This window comes from Nicotiana tomentosiformis, chromosome 12 (assembly GCF_000390325.3).
Source record: "Nicotiana tomentosiformis chromosome 12, ASM39032v3, whole genome shotgun sequence".
NCBI classification, from domain to species: domain Eukaryota; kingdom Viridiplantae; phylum Streptophyta; class Magnoliopsida; order Solanales; family Solanaceae; genus Nicotiana; species Nicotiana tomentosiformis.
In genome coordinates, this window is record NC_090823.1 from 14,044,670 (window position 1) to 14,061,360 (window position 16,691).

Below are 16,691 nucleotides of genomic sequence, written 5' to 3' on the forward strand. Positions count from 1 at the left end.
TTGCTTTGTTGGTGACTCGTCTTTGCCATGAATGTTTGAGATAATGTCAATTTAGACTACATTCGTGGCAGAGTTGAGTCACCAACAAAGCGACATAAACCAAAGAAGAGAAGAACAAGCACTTTTGAATCTAATTGTAGATATTATGCCAGTCATACCTTTGTTTTTTCCCTTAGCCGCGAATGAGACGCTCAAGAAGTAGAGAACTTCATTTGGAAGATGGAAGACTACTTTGAGTACTTTTGCATCTATGATGAGGCTGCCAAAATCTGGGCAGCAACGATGAATCTTGTTTCTACCGCCATGCTCTGGTAGAAACAGAAGAAAGCTGACATGGAGAAGGAAACTTGCCCAATCAAAAGCTGGGATCGGTTCAAGTTTGAACTGAAGCGACAGTTCTACCCCCAAAACGTTCTCAATGAGGCACGTAGGAGGTTGAGAGAGTTCAGACAAACAACTTCCATAAGTGAGTACGTGAAGCATTTCACTAAACTCATTTTGCAGATTTCGAATTTAGCAAGCGATTTGTTATTCACTTTCATCGATGTCCTTCAAGACTGGGCAAGACAGGAATTGCAGCGACGTCAAGTCCAAGATGTTGATGAATATATCACGGTGGCGGAGTCCTTAAATGATTATAGGACAGAAACCACGAAGGCAAGGGACACCAACTTCCAACCGGATGGAGACCATGGATATCGAGACAAGGACAAGCAAGTTGATGCCCCTGACCGCGATTCTAGAGAACAAGGCAACAAGGCGCACTGGCGCGACCGATACAACCAAAGGAGAAAGGAAGTTGGTCCCTGCAATGGTTGTTACATCTGCAAGGACACTAGTCATGGCTATAAGGATTGTTTTTCTTTGAAGAAATTCGGTGCCATAATTACGGCCGAGCGGAGGCTAACAGAGGAAAGAATCCAAGCTGATGAACAAGCCAAAGCAGAAGTCCAACCACCGTCGTGCGTAGCTCATCTTGGCAACATGGTAAAGGGCGCAGTAGTACCCGAAAAGCCTGCTTTGAAGCAAGTCGCCTAAGGGAAGCATGACATTGTCAAACTGGTTCACGCTTTAGGCGACAATGAGATTGGCAAGGAGCGCCAATGATGGGAGCCAGCATCACTGTTCGTGGATGCAGAATTGAACAAACAATCTGTTCGTATCATAGTAGATACCGACGCAACACACAACTCTGTATCTGAAGCAAAGGCTAAGTCATTTGGCCTTGTGTTTGGTCCTAGTAGTTCGGTACTGAAGACGGTAAACGCCAAACCCACCAACGTGAAAGGGATTGCCCGCAATGTGCTGCTCAACTTAGGAACTTGGCAGGGAAACATGAGTTTCTTTGTCGCTTCCCTGGATGTATTTGATCGGGTACTGGGTCTGGACTATTGGATGCAGTGAAGGCATCCATATGCCCATTTCTCAACCAGATCTATATTTATGACCAAAGGGGTCCATGCGTGGTACCGACAGTTCGGGTATCGCAAATTGTTAGTCTGTTGTCCGCGATTCAAATTGTAAAAAGCTTCAAGGAAGAGGGAGCACCGATTTTATCAATCGTGACAGAGACTAAGGAGGTCAAGATGGACGAAGCCTTGACTCCTTGTGAAACACAAGTCCTTAAGGGTAAGGACTTCATTCCGTGGGCGAAGCCGCCTGCCATAGGTCCGTACATGGCACCTCCAAAGTTGGAGGATTCAAGGAAGCAACTTGGAAAGCTGCTTGGGTCGAGACATGTCAGTCCGTTAAAGGCACCTTGTAGAGACAAGAGTGATAGGGAACAGAGGCAATCCAGGCGACCAAATGTTTTCACATGTTCTTCGGTCGTCGACAATAAGATCGAGACCATTATCAACCATCGGGTGATACAAGAAATAGGGTGGGGCAATTCAAGCGCCCAATTCCTTGTTCGTTGGAAAGGGCAACCGCCAGAGGAGGCATCATGGGAAAAATATGAGGCATTGTGGCCGTTCAAAGATCAAGTTCACGACTACTTGAATTGTTGTGGCGCTGAGGTCGTCGCCATTTCAAGTGGGGGAGAGTGCACTGACCCGCATATTTTCCGCCCAAATTTGTCGCCTAAAGGGCTGCCAAAGACCAGATGGTCTTTGCACATGGAGGCAACAATCCAATAGGCTGTCCGGGCCCTCTTAGGAGCTACTTTTCGCCAGCAAAGTCACATGCAGCACAACTGGGCAGGACCACAGTCTGCCAGGACAATCATGGAAGCAACATGCTGCCAGCAAAGGCATGTGCTACACAGCTAGGTAGGGCCACATCCTGTCTGGTTGAACATGGGAGCAACTGTCTGCCAACAAGAACTGGGGCACAACAGCTGGACAGATCAATTGGCACATGGGCTGCCAACACCTTCCTGGAAATCACATGAAGCTAGCACAAAGCAGTGCACCACAGCTGGGCGGGTCTACAGCCAGCCTAGTTGCATGTGGACATTTTATGTATAAATTGGCATACTTAGGCCTTGTTAGAAGACATATCTCATTACTTGTATTTCCTTCTTTTGTATATGAATTAAACCCCAAAAATTGGCATTGGCCTCCTATCTTTGTGTGTCTTTCATTTTGTTATCTTCCAACCTGTGAGTTTGTGTGATTGCATTGGTCCAAAGCACAATGTTGTGCTTGTTTGTTGGGAAGGGCTGAAGCAAGAGTAGTAGTCAGGCTATCTTGCTGCCTCCACGGAATCCCCAGAAAACGGTTCCGTGACAAAAGAGAAAGCTTTTCTAATGCTCTTTCCCTTTTCACTGCAATGTTGCCAAATTCTTCTCTATTTCATATAGTAAGGTCTTTCTTTCAGAGCTTCAACTTTTGCACCAAAATAAAGTCAGGAGTGCCATTGACATCATAACTCTACCACAATATCTTGATATTTTCCACGAAACCTTCTGTATTCAGCCAAATGTTTTCAAATTTAACGTAGGATGGGTTAGAGTCTCAATCCCTACTCTCCAGCATGATAGGGTTCTGATATGATACAACTTTGGGAAGAGCAATTTGCTTAATCTTTCGAAAGGTATAATTCCACTCGTATGATATAAGGAACATGTCTATTCTTGAGAGCAATTGTTTGAGAATTTCTTGCTAGAGGGAGAGGCGAGAGGGGCCCGAGGGTTGGTTGCTGGGTTTAGAACTTTAGATTCTGCTAGGGTTTCTAAAAGAGGACTATTGTGAATGTTAAATGTTAATCAAGTGGGGAAGGGATTTTAGGATTTAGGAGAACGGGAAATCATGAAATAAAGCTAAAGGGAAAGCTAGGTGTCTTACTCAAATTAAAAAGATGAAAATTAAATATAGTAATAATATGGATAAAAACTAATTTTAGCGATCTTACAAATAATCGACTGGATTTACTATTTATTTTCTTAGCCGGTATACATAAAATATATACTGATTATACAATATTATACACATAATATACATAAATTATATGTATACAGTCAGTCCTCCCTATAACAACTATTTAATATAAAAGCCCCCAAATCGATAAGCCGTTAATAAAAAAATTTCAATCTGTTCCCCGTTCGTTAAACCGTTAACCCGATACCAATAAGCCATTAAGCTACTTTTGCGGTTCGGTTTTCGGTTTTGGTTCGGTTTTGAACACCTCTAACCCGAGTACTTCCAATAAAGGTTTCGACTGAGAATCAAATTCTTTGGTTAAACAATATGGTTATGGCTTTTAGGAAAACAAAAGGAAAGTAATGTAACCACATATTATATAAATACTTATTTAAAAATTATAATTACACAAATATATGAATATTTATATATAAAATTATTAAAATTTTATCGTATATATTAATTATCTACGCTCTTAATTTATAATAAAAATTTTGCGTTTACCTTAATTATATTCTAGTTTGATTTAAAGTTTTATTTTGATGAGTCAATAATTTATTTTATGTTTAAAATTATTTGTTATCGAGTCTTTAAATTATTCATCATTGTTTAATGCAGAAATAGAAGATTTGGTTTGGTAGTGTTATGCAGGAATTTAGTCACTGAAATATATGTTTGATTGTATATAAATCGACACACGATTACATAGTGTTGGAATTTCACTTGTAGAAGTTTCGAACTAAGCATATTATGATTTTTTTATTCAGCTAAGAAAATTCTAATATAAATTTTATTGTCGTTTTAAAAAACATCTAAATATTGAATAATTTTAGCAATCTTACAAATAATTGACTGGATTTACTATTTATTTTTTTAGCTGGTATACATAAATTATATACTGATTATACAATATTATACACATAGTATACATAAATTATATGTATATAGTCAGTCCTCCCTATAACAACATCTCTATATAATAACTATTTTACTATAAAAGTTCAGTTTTCATGGAACCGATTCTTTATGTTATATTATAATACATGTACTCTATAACATCATTTGACCATAGCATCAAAAATATATTGGAATAAACGCGGCTGTTATAGAGAGGTTCGATTGTAGGGAAAAGGTACTGATATATCCCTTTACTTGAGTAAATAGTGCATTTCTCTCCCCCGTTATACTATCAGGCCATCTAAAGGCCTACCGTTAGGAAAGTGGGTAAAATTACCCTTATTTTCAACCCCTGTCCAACAAAGCAATTAAAACGCCATATGGAAAGCCACGTTAGACAGGTCTGACCCAACCTTTTTAATATAATCCGTAATCTATTTCACCTGTTACATATATAGATTATTACCCATTTTTAATCAACAAAAGGGTCATTTTATCGTTTATGTTGAGAGAACGACGGTGAGGCGATTTAGGGTTCCTCCTATTTGGAAACTTTTCTTCCCGATTTTTTGTAAAATCCTTCAAAGGTATCATAATATTTACCCGTCTGCCTCATTTTAAGAGATCTGTCTTTTTATATGTAAGATATCTAAAAATATTATTTTCTTAAATTAAAGATATCTTAAAATATTATTTTCTTAAATTCAAAATTATAAAGGATAAGATGTACAAATAGCACCATTTTACGCTGCCTTATTTGATTTGACATAGTTTTAATAAAAAAGAATGATTGACTTTTGGAATCTTTGCTCTAATATAAGTTTAAAAATAGGGTGCCATATAAAGAGAGAGACAATTTCTTACTCCCTCTCAATTTAAATGAAAGAATGGTACATTTATATCTACTTTATTTTTAATGATAAGCTTTTATAGCTACACATATATTATGACCCACGAAGTTTTTAACTTTAAGCTTTTTCATAGAAGTGAAATTGTTATTTATTTTGTGATGATTTACTTTTGAACTGAGGCAAGAATTTGTATGACTCAAGTAAAAAAAATTATCATAGAGCAAGCCTCTTTTGTTGATAAATTGCAGTCAGAGGCCTTTTCTCTTATGGGAGGAAGAGAATCCCCTTCACTCTTATGGGAGGAAGAGAATCCCCTTCAGCAAAGGCTCTGCAATTATTATTCGGGATTGTCCTTGAGATATGCATTTCATATATTTTCTTTATACAGATGTTGCAATAATTTCACATTTTTTAGTAAAATCTTACGGGTTTGGACTTTGTACAATACTTGAGTTGGGAGTTGAATTTGGCTAAAAGTATGTGTATTTAGTGATGTATTAACGTTATGGTTATGACTTGTTAAAGGCCAAATACATAAGTGAATATAATTTTATTGTATATAGAATAATTTTCAACTAAAATTATGTGGGAAACCTATGAATGACGAGGACATGTTGGAAAAGACTCTTTCCACTTCTCATGCTTCAAATATGGTGTTACAGTAACCTATAAAGATGATATTTTTGAAGGCCTTGCAGATATTATTCATTTAGAAGCTGGAAACTTCTTTGAGCATCATAACTGAAGACTTATTATTGGAAAATATTATAAAAATAAATATATTTTTTTATGTAGTTCATGTTTTGAATAAAACTTTTTATGTTGTCAGTATTTAATTCCCTAAATGTAGTTTCTTTTGTTCTTAAATTTTTCAATATTACTTATGATGTATTTATTTTTCTTTATGAAGAATATGAAAACCTCCCAGTCGTTAGTTAGCCGTATGAATAATAAAGAAGAAATATGTCTTCTGGTTAGTGCTACGACGCACACCATATTAAAAGATAAGAGATATTTCTCTTATTTAATTATGAAAGAAGACAATATATTGTAGTACGTCTCAAAGAAACTTGTTGAGTTTTAAAGATATTCGCCAAAATATCTTTATATTACTATAATAAAAGCAGAAAAGAAGTATGTGCTTGAAAAACTTCCCGCATTTTCCTCCGGATTATACTACACTAGTATTAGTGTAGTTGAATCACATGTCATAGTAAAAACGAAGTTTACTAATGATTTTATTATTTGGCATGATCGGTTGTGCCATCTCGGTTCTAATATGATGCGCAAAATAATTGAGAATTTACATGGTCATTCATTGAAGAACTAGAAGATTCTTCCAACTAAAGATTCTCTTGTGCTGCATGTTCTCGAGGAAAACTGATTATTAGACCATCAATAATTAAAGTTGGAGTTGAATCTTCTGTATATTTGGAACGTATACAAGGTGATATATGTGGGCTCATACACCCTCCATGTGGACCATTCAGTTATTATATGGTTTTGATAGATGCATCTATAAGATGGTCACATGTGTGCTTGTTATCAACCCGCAATTTGGCATTTGCGAGGTTACTAGCTAAATTAATAAGATTAAGAGCACAGTTTCCAAATTATGCAATTAAGACACTTCGTCTTGATAATGCGGGTGAATTTACGTCTCATGCCTTTAATGATTATTGCATATTAACTGGGATAACAATTGATCATCCATTTGCTCATGTTCATACTCAAAATGGTCTAGCGGAATCATTGATCAAATGCCTCCAATTAATTGCTAAACCAATGCTTATGAGAACAAAACTTCTCATTTCAGCACGAGACAATGCTATTTTGCATGAAGCAACTTTTGTGCAGATCAGACCCACAAGTTATCATAAAGTCTCCCCAATACAATTGGCTTTTGGTCAGGAGCCAAATATTTCCCATCTTAGAATATTTGGATGTGTAGTATATGTTCCAATTGCTCCACCACAATGCACAAAGATAGGACCCCAAAGAAGATTTGGGATATATATTGGGTATGAATCTCTTTATATTATAAAATATTTGGAACCTATGACTGGAGATTTATTTACGACAAGATTTGTTGATTGCCATTTTGATGAATCCGTATACCCAATATTAGAGGGAGAAAATAAGCAATTATTGGAATGTTGTCACAACCCAAACTCGGGGAGCGCGACTGGCGCTCAACCGAGTGAACCCGGCCGAGCAAGCCTGCTAGATACTCTCTACCCCAAACTCACTCATGGAAAAAGATGTGACATATATTCATTAATTAGACAATAGGAATATCATGAATACAATACCAAAACCATTCTATTAGTTTCTTCATCTTTAATATCTCAAACACACACCTTTTTTATAGGCTAAAGTGGAACAAGTGATACATTCAAACATAAACATGAATTGTTTGACTTCCCCCAACACCGACATACAACCCACACAATGTCTATGGAGCATCTAAAAGATACAAAGGAGTACAATGATAGTGTCGGCAATAAAGCGCTGACTATACCTCAAAACATGATAACAAAATATACAAAAGATACATGATCCCAGAATAAGGTGGGACTCACCAAGTCTGCTAATAGGAAGGTGTACTGCTATCGCTGGTCAATGCTACCTGTTGTAGAACCACTTGCATCCATTAAAGATGCAGCGCCCTCGGCAAAAAGGGACGTTAGTACTATCGAATAGTACTAGTATGTATAACTAAACACCATTTCAATAGAATGAATGATAATACAAGGAGGAACAATCAAGAATTCAATAAGAGCTTCAAATAATAATAAAACATCAAGTTAAGGGATCACATACGTTTTCAAGTCAATTTCCACGTTATTAGGTTGGGTGATCTTTAGTGCCGATATAACATATTTCACAATACCATCGTATTCTCATACGGAGTCCGATCATGACCCGATCGGCTAGGTCGTCCCATTTAAGACATCAACCATAACCACAATTTCATTATAATTTCTAGTACAGTCATCATCATGTGTGCGACATGGCGTTCGATCACGGCCCGATCGGCTAGCCGTCTAACCCGAGACATTACCTTTTTTAATCAATCATCTCACATCATACTTCTTTCATATCCTTTCAATTCATTGGCACTAGTGGACACAATTATAAAGTCAATTTAGGCACTTGGCCGTATTTCATAATTCCAGTCCCCCTTTCCACATTCAAACATTATTATCATTATAAACAACAATAAGGCTTCCCATTCAAGATATTAAATTCACATATGAGCAATTTGGGAATCTTAGGCACATAGAGGCTTTTCATACAATTTGGCATAACAACCTTTATTTCGATCTTGACTTGAAGTCTTAATATTTTTAATACATATTCCATATTTTGAACACATCCTCAATGATAAGGTTATATGATGAAGCATTTACAATACATATTGAGCATATATCCTTCAACACAAGCACATTCGGAATATCCAATTCTATTATGATTAATTTGGGACTTACACCAATTAGATGAACACCGTGGGATTCGATTCTAAGAAGAAGGGAGTTTAGCCAACATACCTCAATTGAGCTTCCTTTAACTTTTAAAACGTTCCAAAATTCTTTGCAACTTCAATCTATTTTAGAAATATAACAAGTTGAACTAAAATTAGGAAGATGATCACGATTCTAGCTCATTTGAGCATATTATCAAGCACTAGGTGTGCATTAAGGTTTTTAAGACCCTTTTACGAAAGATTCCATCATTCCCAAACACATTCACTACCATTCGTATCTCACAACCTTCCCACATTCTTTGATAACACATGCATGTAAGATAACAATCCCCACACCCAAGAATTATCTTTCTAATTATCCCTTTTTTGAAATTTTTTGAAAGTAAGAGTTAGGGCATAGACTCTTACCTTTAGGATGAAGAATTTCCTTGTTAATCTTCAATGATTGATCAAGACTTGATGGATAATAGGTTGAAGGTTACTCCCCCACTCTTTCTCACTCTAAAATTATCAGAAATTTTGCTCAAAATGGACTATGGCATATATTTTAACGAAATATGATCGGGTTATAAAAACCCAAAAATGAAGCTCTGGAACAGGGTATGCAGCCGCATATGCGACTGCAAAATGGATATGCGGTCCGTATATCGGCTGCATAATTTGGTGCCAAAAACTGAAAAAAATATGCCTGGGTCTGCAGTGGTTATGCGGCCCGCAGACCTGTTCTGCGGTCGTATAATGCGCCGCAGAACCTCCATCCGCAATAATTCTAAGGTTGATTATGCGATCAAAGTGCGGCCCACGAAATGGTTGTGCGGTCGCATAATTGGCCGCGAAATTGACATAAAAATAGCCTAAATAGCCGCTTCACTCTGCGGCAATTCTGCGGCCCGCTGAGTGATTATGCGGCCGCATAATGGGTCGCAGAAATGCCCAGCTCTGCAAAGTATTTTCCTTCAACTCCCCAGCACACTGTTCAATTCTTCTACTATTATTAACCTTTACGCTTATCCCGGCATCACAGAACCCCGTTTTTTAGGAAAATATTCACGGGGCCTTACATTCTCCCCCACTTAAGATCATTCATCCTTGAATGAGGGTCAAGGTTCACTATTAGTATATTATGCAACTCAGTTTTCATACCACACACCAACAACCCCAAACTTGACTAACTCTTTAAATTTTCAAAAATTTCGCCAGAGTTTTCCCTGTAACTAGTCCTATCCACTTATCAGAGAGCCCAGAAACACATCCCCAAAACATATATATAATCTAATGACGTAACATAACTAATAACAACACGATTCGTGGCCTCACATGCGAAATATTTTGAAAGAAGCACCTTTACATTAACTGAACAAGTGATACAAAAATCCATAGGCAATAGTTCAATAGAAAGGTTACATAGCTTATACAAACAAGTAAGGATACTTGTTTTTCATCTCTTACTCGGCTTCCCAAGTATTCCCTTCAACATGTTGGTTTCGCCACAATACCTTCACGGAGGCAATTTCTTTATTCCTCAACTTTCGGACTTGCCTATCAAGAATGGCAACTGGAATTTCTTCATATGACAGTTCTTTATTAACCTCAATGGTCTCAACCTACACAATAGCTGATGGATCTCCAACTACCTTCTTCAACATAGACACATGGAATACCGGATGCACTAATGATGTCTCGGGTGGTAGCTCAAGATTGTACGCCACCTGTCCAATCCTCTGAATGATTTTGTATGACCCGACATACCTCGGACTCAATTTCCCTTTCCTTCCAAACTTCATTATACCCTTCATGAGGGAAACCTTCAAGAATACCCAATCATCTTCTTTGAACTCTAAGTCTCTGCGACGAACATCCGAATAGGATTTTTGACGACTCTGAGCAGTTTTCAACCGCTCTTTAATGATTTTAACCTTTTTCATAGCCCGATGCATAAGGTCTGGTCCTATCAGCTCAGCTTCCCCAATCTCGAACCACCCAATGGGAGATCTACATATCCTACCATATAATGCCTCAAATGGTGCCATCTGAATACTAGCATGAAAGTTGTTGTTATAAGCAAACTCTATGAGTGGAAAAAGATCATCCTATCTACCGTTGAAGTCAAGAACACAAGCACGCAACATGTCCTCAAGTGTCTGAATAGTCCGCTCTGCCTGCCCATCGGTCTGTGGATGGAAGACTGTACTAAGATTTACCTGAGTACCCAAACCTTGCTGAAATTTCATCCAAAAATTTGTCATGAACTGAGCTCCTCGATCGGAGATGATAGAAACTGGAGTGCCATGCAACCTGACTATTTCCTTAATATACAACTAAGCATATTATTCCGCTGTGTCGGTAGATTTAACTGGCAAGAAGTATACCGATTTCGTGAGTCGATCCACAATCGCCCAAATTTAGTAAAACTTGTGCGGAGTGCGTGGTAATCCTACCACAAAATCCATATTAATCATTTCCCACTTCCACATTGAATTTCTATGTTCTGTGCCAACCCACCAGGCCGTTGGTGTTCGACCTTTACTTGCTCACAATTCGGACACCTTGCCACAAAGTCCACCACATTCCTTTTCATGTCATTCCACCAATAGACTTCCTTGAGATCATGATACATCTTTGTAGAGACCGGGTGAATGGAATACCTGAAAGTGTGAGCCTCGGTCATGATTCTTTCCTGGAGACCATCTACATTTGGAACACATAGCCGCCCTTAGTACCTTAGTGTACCATCATCTGTGCCAAGAGTAAAGCCATAGATTTATGTTTGTGAATCCGCTCCTTCAATTGTACCAACAATGGATCGTCGTATTGCTTCTCCTTGAATTCAACAACAAGTGATGATTCAACTCTATTTTACACAATCACCCCTCTTTCACTAGAGCCCGCAATAATAACTCCCAAACTAGCCAATATGTGAACTTCCTTGGCCAATAGCCTTTTATATGCCTCCAAGTGAGCCAAACTACCCATAGATTTCTGGCTAAGAGCATCCTCCACCATATTGGCTTTCCCCGGGTGATATAGAATACCGATGTCGTAATTCTTGAGTAACTCAAGCCATCTTCTCTGCCTCAGATTTAGCTCCTTCTGTTTGAAAATATATTGAAGGCTCTTGTGGTCCATGAATACATCCATATGGACCCCATACAAATAATGACGCCAAATTTTCAACAAAAATACCACCGCTGCAAGTTCTAAGTCATGTGTTGGATAATTCTTTTCATGATTCTTGGGTTGCCTAGACGCATAAGCTATCACATTGCCCTGTTGCATTAATACACACCCAAGCCCGATCCTTGAAGCATTGCAATATACCACAAACCCATATGTACCCCCTGGCAGGGTCAACACCGACATCATAGTCAATCTTGATTTCAACTCCTGAAAGCTCCTTTAACAAGCATCAGACTATTGGAACTTAAACGCTTTATGAGTCAATTTAGTCAACGGAGAGGCAAGAGTAGAGAACCCTACACAAACTTCCTGTAATACCATTCTAAGAACAAGAAACTACGAATCTCGGTTGGTGTTGTAGGTCTAGGCCAATTCTTCACCGCTGCAATCTTTAGAGTATCAACCCTAATTCCTTCTCTGGAGAGAACATGACCCAAGAATGTGACAGATTCAAGCCAAAATTCACATTTTGAAAATTTCGCGTATAATTGGTGCTGATGAAGAGTCTGCAAAACTACCCTGAGATGATCGATATAGTCCTCTCGACCTCGTGAATACACAAGAATATCTTCAATGAACACTATCACAAAAGAATCTATAAAAGGCTTGGAAACCCGATTCATAAGATCCATGAAAGCCGTTGGGGCATTTTTTAGCCCAAAAGAAATTACCAGAAATTCAAAGTGCCCATACCGGGTCCTGAAAGCTGTTTTTGAAATATCCTGCTCCCTGATCTTCAATTGGTGGTACCCTGACCGTAAATCAATTTTGGAGAAGTACATAGCACCCTGCAACTGATCAAACAAATCATCTATTCTTGGTAATAGGTATTTGTTTTTGATTGTGACTTTGTTGAGCTGCCGGTAGTTAATACACATCCTCAATGATCAATCTTTCTTCCTCACAAAGAGAATCGGTGAGCCCCATGGTGACACACTCCGTCGGATGAAACCCTTTTCTAACAAATCCTTCAATTGTTCCTTTAGCTCCTTCAATTCAGCTGGTGCCATCTTGTAGGGCCGAATAAATATAGGCTGCATGCTTGGAATTACATCAACCCCAAAATCAATCTCCCTATATGGAGGAATCCCAGGGAGCTCATCATGAAAGACCATCTGGAAATTCATTCACCACTGGCACAGACTCAAGTGTAGGCGCCTCATCATCAGTGTCCATAACCCGGACCAAATGATAAATACAACCCTTATTAATCATCTTCGTGGCCTTAAGGTAAGAAATAAACCTACCTTTTGGCATTACATTATCCCTCTTCCATTCAACAACTGGCTCATTTGGAAATTCAAACCTCACAGCTGTAGTTCAGCAATCGAGCTTGGCAAAAGATGAATAAAGCCAATCCATTCCCATAATTGCATCAAAATTGACCATCCCCAATTCAATGAGACCGGCCACGGTGTCCCGATCACGCACCATGACGACACAACCCCTATAAACCTTTGTGGCCACAATAGACTCGCCAACCGGAGTAGATACATAGAACGGCTTAGGAAGCTGTTCCGGTTCTATCCCAAATTCCATAGCAACATAAGGGGTAACATAGGACAAGGTGGAACCGGGATCAATAAGAGCATATACATCATGATATTGGACAGTCAATATACCTGTGACAACATCTCAAGAAGCCTCTGCACTCTAGAGACCACTCATAGCATAGAAACAGTTGGTTCCTCCTAAACTCTGCACACCAGCCCTAGATGCACCACGCCCTGCGGGTGCTGGAGTGCCTCGAGGTAGAGGGGGTGCTGAAGATGTAGCACCTGCAGAACTAGAAGGTTGTGATGTGCCCCTTCCCGTACACTAGCGGAATGAACGACACTCCCTCTGAATATGGCCTCTCAATCCGCACCCGTAACATATAGGTAGGTCCATGTAGAAGATACCCGAGTGCACCATCCTACACCTGGGGCATGGGGGCCTCCGCTACTGCTGGAATCTTCCTCATGATCGGCTTTGTTGGTGGGTTCCCCTTCTACCCTGATTGATCTTGAAATGACCCCCCTGCTGCTAATTGGGCCCTGCTGGCGGTGCACTGGCTAAAGACTAAGCAAAAAACTGGGATGGTCCTAATGACCCTCCCCTAAACGCTGATCTTCCCCCACCAAATGACTCCCCAAAGTTGCCCTCGGATCGGGCCTTGCTGTTACCCTCTCGCTCGATTCTGTTCTTCAACTTATGGTTCTCTGTAGCTTGAGGAAATGTTATGATCTTCCTATAGTTCATATCTGAATTCAAGGAGGCTGTAGTGGCCTCATTGATAACCAAAAGGCTAAGGCCCTGCACAAACCGATGCACTCTAGCCTCCATAGTAGGCAACATGAGGGTGGCATATTTAGACAGGCGTGCGAACTCCATGTGATATTCCCACACACTCTTACTTCCTTGCTTAAGGTTCTCAAACTCTACGACACATGCTGCCATAGTATCGGCCAGTAAGAAATGGTCCATGAAAGTGTCAAAAAACTCACTCCACCTCGTTGGAGGGCTCCCCTCCTCCCGAGAGTCCTCACACAGCTCAAACCAAGAATAGGCCACCCCTTTCAGGCGGTAGGCGGCCAACTCCACTCCCTCCGTCTCAGTAGCGCACATAACCCGGAGAGTCTTATGCATCTCATCAATGAAGTCATATGGGTCATCCTTAGGATTAACACACGTGAACACTGAAGGATCCAACTGAAGAAACATGTTCACTCTGGAACCACTAGAATCCCCTTATTGGCTAGAAGAAGTGAGTGTAACATTTGATCTCTGGGCTTGAGAAGCCACTATCTGTGTCAGCATCTGGATAGCTCCCCTAAGATCCCCGTTAGAAATACCAGAATCGGAAGCTAGGGCTGGAGGTGGAATCGGAATATCGGTTGGAGGAACAACTGCACCCTCAGTAGGTGCAGGAACTGGTGTGGCCTAGTCAGATGTAGCGGAATCAGGCAGTGTAGCAGTCGAGGGATTATCCCCACCCCTCGGGTATTCACCTGCATCATCAAATAAAAGGTCAACTGCCACTCTTGAGGCGACATTGGCTCATTGGCCAGCTCTTGCTCTCTTCTTAGGTTCCATGTACTGAAAGTTAGAGCAAAGCACGAGTTAAAGGAGGAACAATCTTTCAATCAGCTTTATCGCACGATTGAGAACATGAAATGAGGGTATTAATCCTAAATGCCCAAGTAGCATCCTCATTATAGATGTGGTCGACAACACACCGATAAGAAGGACTCTACTAGACACGGCTCCGAGACATCCTAGAACACTTTAAAACTTTAGGCTCTGATACCAAGTTTGTCATGCTCCAAATTCAAGGAGCGCGACCAACACTCAACCAAGTGAACCTGGCTGAGCAAGCCTGCTAGATACTCTCTACTCCAAACTCACTCATGGAAAAAGAGGTGACATATATTCATTAATTAGACAATAGGGAGATCATGCATACAATACCAAAACCTTTCTATTAGTTTCTTCATTTTAATATCTCAAATACACAGCTTTTTATAGGCTAAAGTGGAGCAAGTGATACATTCAAACATAAACATGAATTGTTTGACTTCCCCCAACACCGACATACACCCACACAATATCTAGGAGCCTCTAAAAGATACAAAAGAGTATAATGATAGTGCCGACAACAAGGCTCCGACTATACCTCAAAACATAATAACAAAATGTACAAAAGATACATGACCCCGGAATGAGGTAGGGCTCACCAAGTCTGGTAGTAGGAAGGTGTACTACTATCGCTGGTCAATGCTACTTGTTGTGGAGCCACCCGCATCTATTAAAGATGCAGCACCCTCGGCAAAAGGGACGTTAGTACTATCAAATAGTACTAGTATGTATAACTAAATACCATATTAATAGAATGAATGATAATACAAGGGGGAACAATCAAGAATTCAATAAGAGCTTCAAATATTACTAAAAAGTTATGGGATCACATAAGTTTTCAAGTCAGTTTCCATGTTATTAGGTTGGGTGATCTTTAATGCCCATATACCATATTTAACAATACCATCGTATTATCATACGGAGTCCGATCACGACCCGATCAGCTAGGTCGTCTCATTTGAGACATCAACCATAACCACAATTTCATTATAATTTCCAGTACAATCACCACCATATGTGTGGCATAGCGTACGATCACAGCCCAATCGACTAGGACATCTCACCCGAGACATTGTCTTTTTCAGTCAATCATCTCACATCATACGTTTTTAACATCCGTTCAATTCATTGGCACTAGTGGCCACAATTATAAAGTCAGTCTTGGCACTTGGTCGTATTTCATAATTCCAGTTCCCTTTTCCACATTCAAATATCATTATCATTATCAACAATAATAAGGCTTACCATTCAAGATATTAAATTCACATATGAGCAATTTGGGAATCTTAGGCACATAGAGGCTTTTCATACAATTTGGCATAACAACATTTTTTTTGATCTTGACTTGAAGTCTTAACATTTTTAACACATATTCTGTATTTTGAACACATCCTCAATCATAAGGTGATATGATGAAGAATTTATAATATATATTGAGCATATATCCTTCAACACAAGCACATTCGGAATAGTCAATTTATGATCAATTTGGGACTTACACCAATTACATGAACACCGTGGAATTCGATTCTAAGAAGAAGGGGGTTTAGCCAACATACATCAATTGAGCTTCCTTAAACTTTTAAAACGTTCCGGAATTCTTAGAAACTTCAATCTATTTTAGAAATATAACAAGTTGAACAAAAATTAGGAAGATGATCATGATTCTAGCTCATTTGAGCATATTATCAAGAACTAGGTATGCATTAAGGTTTGTAATGCCCTTTTACGAAAGATTCCATCATTCCCCAACCCATTCTCTACTATTTTTAGCTCACAACCTTCCCAGATTCTTTGATA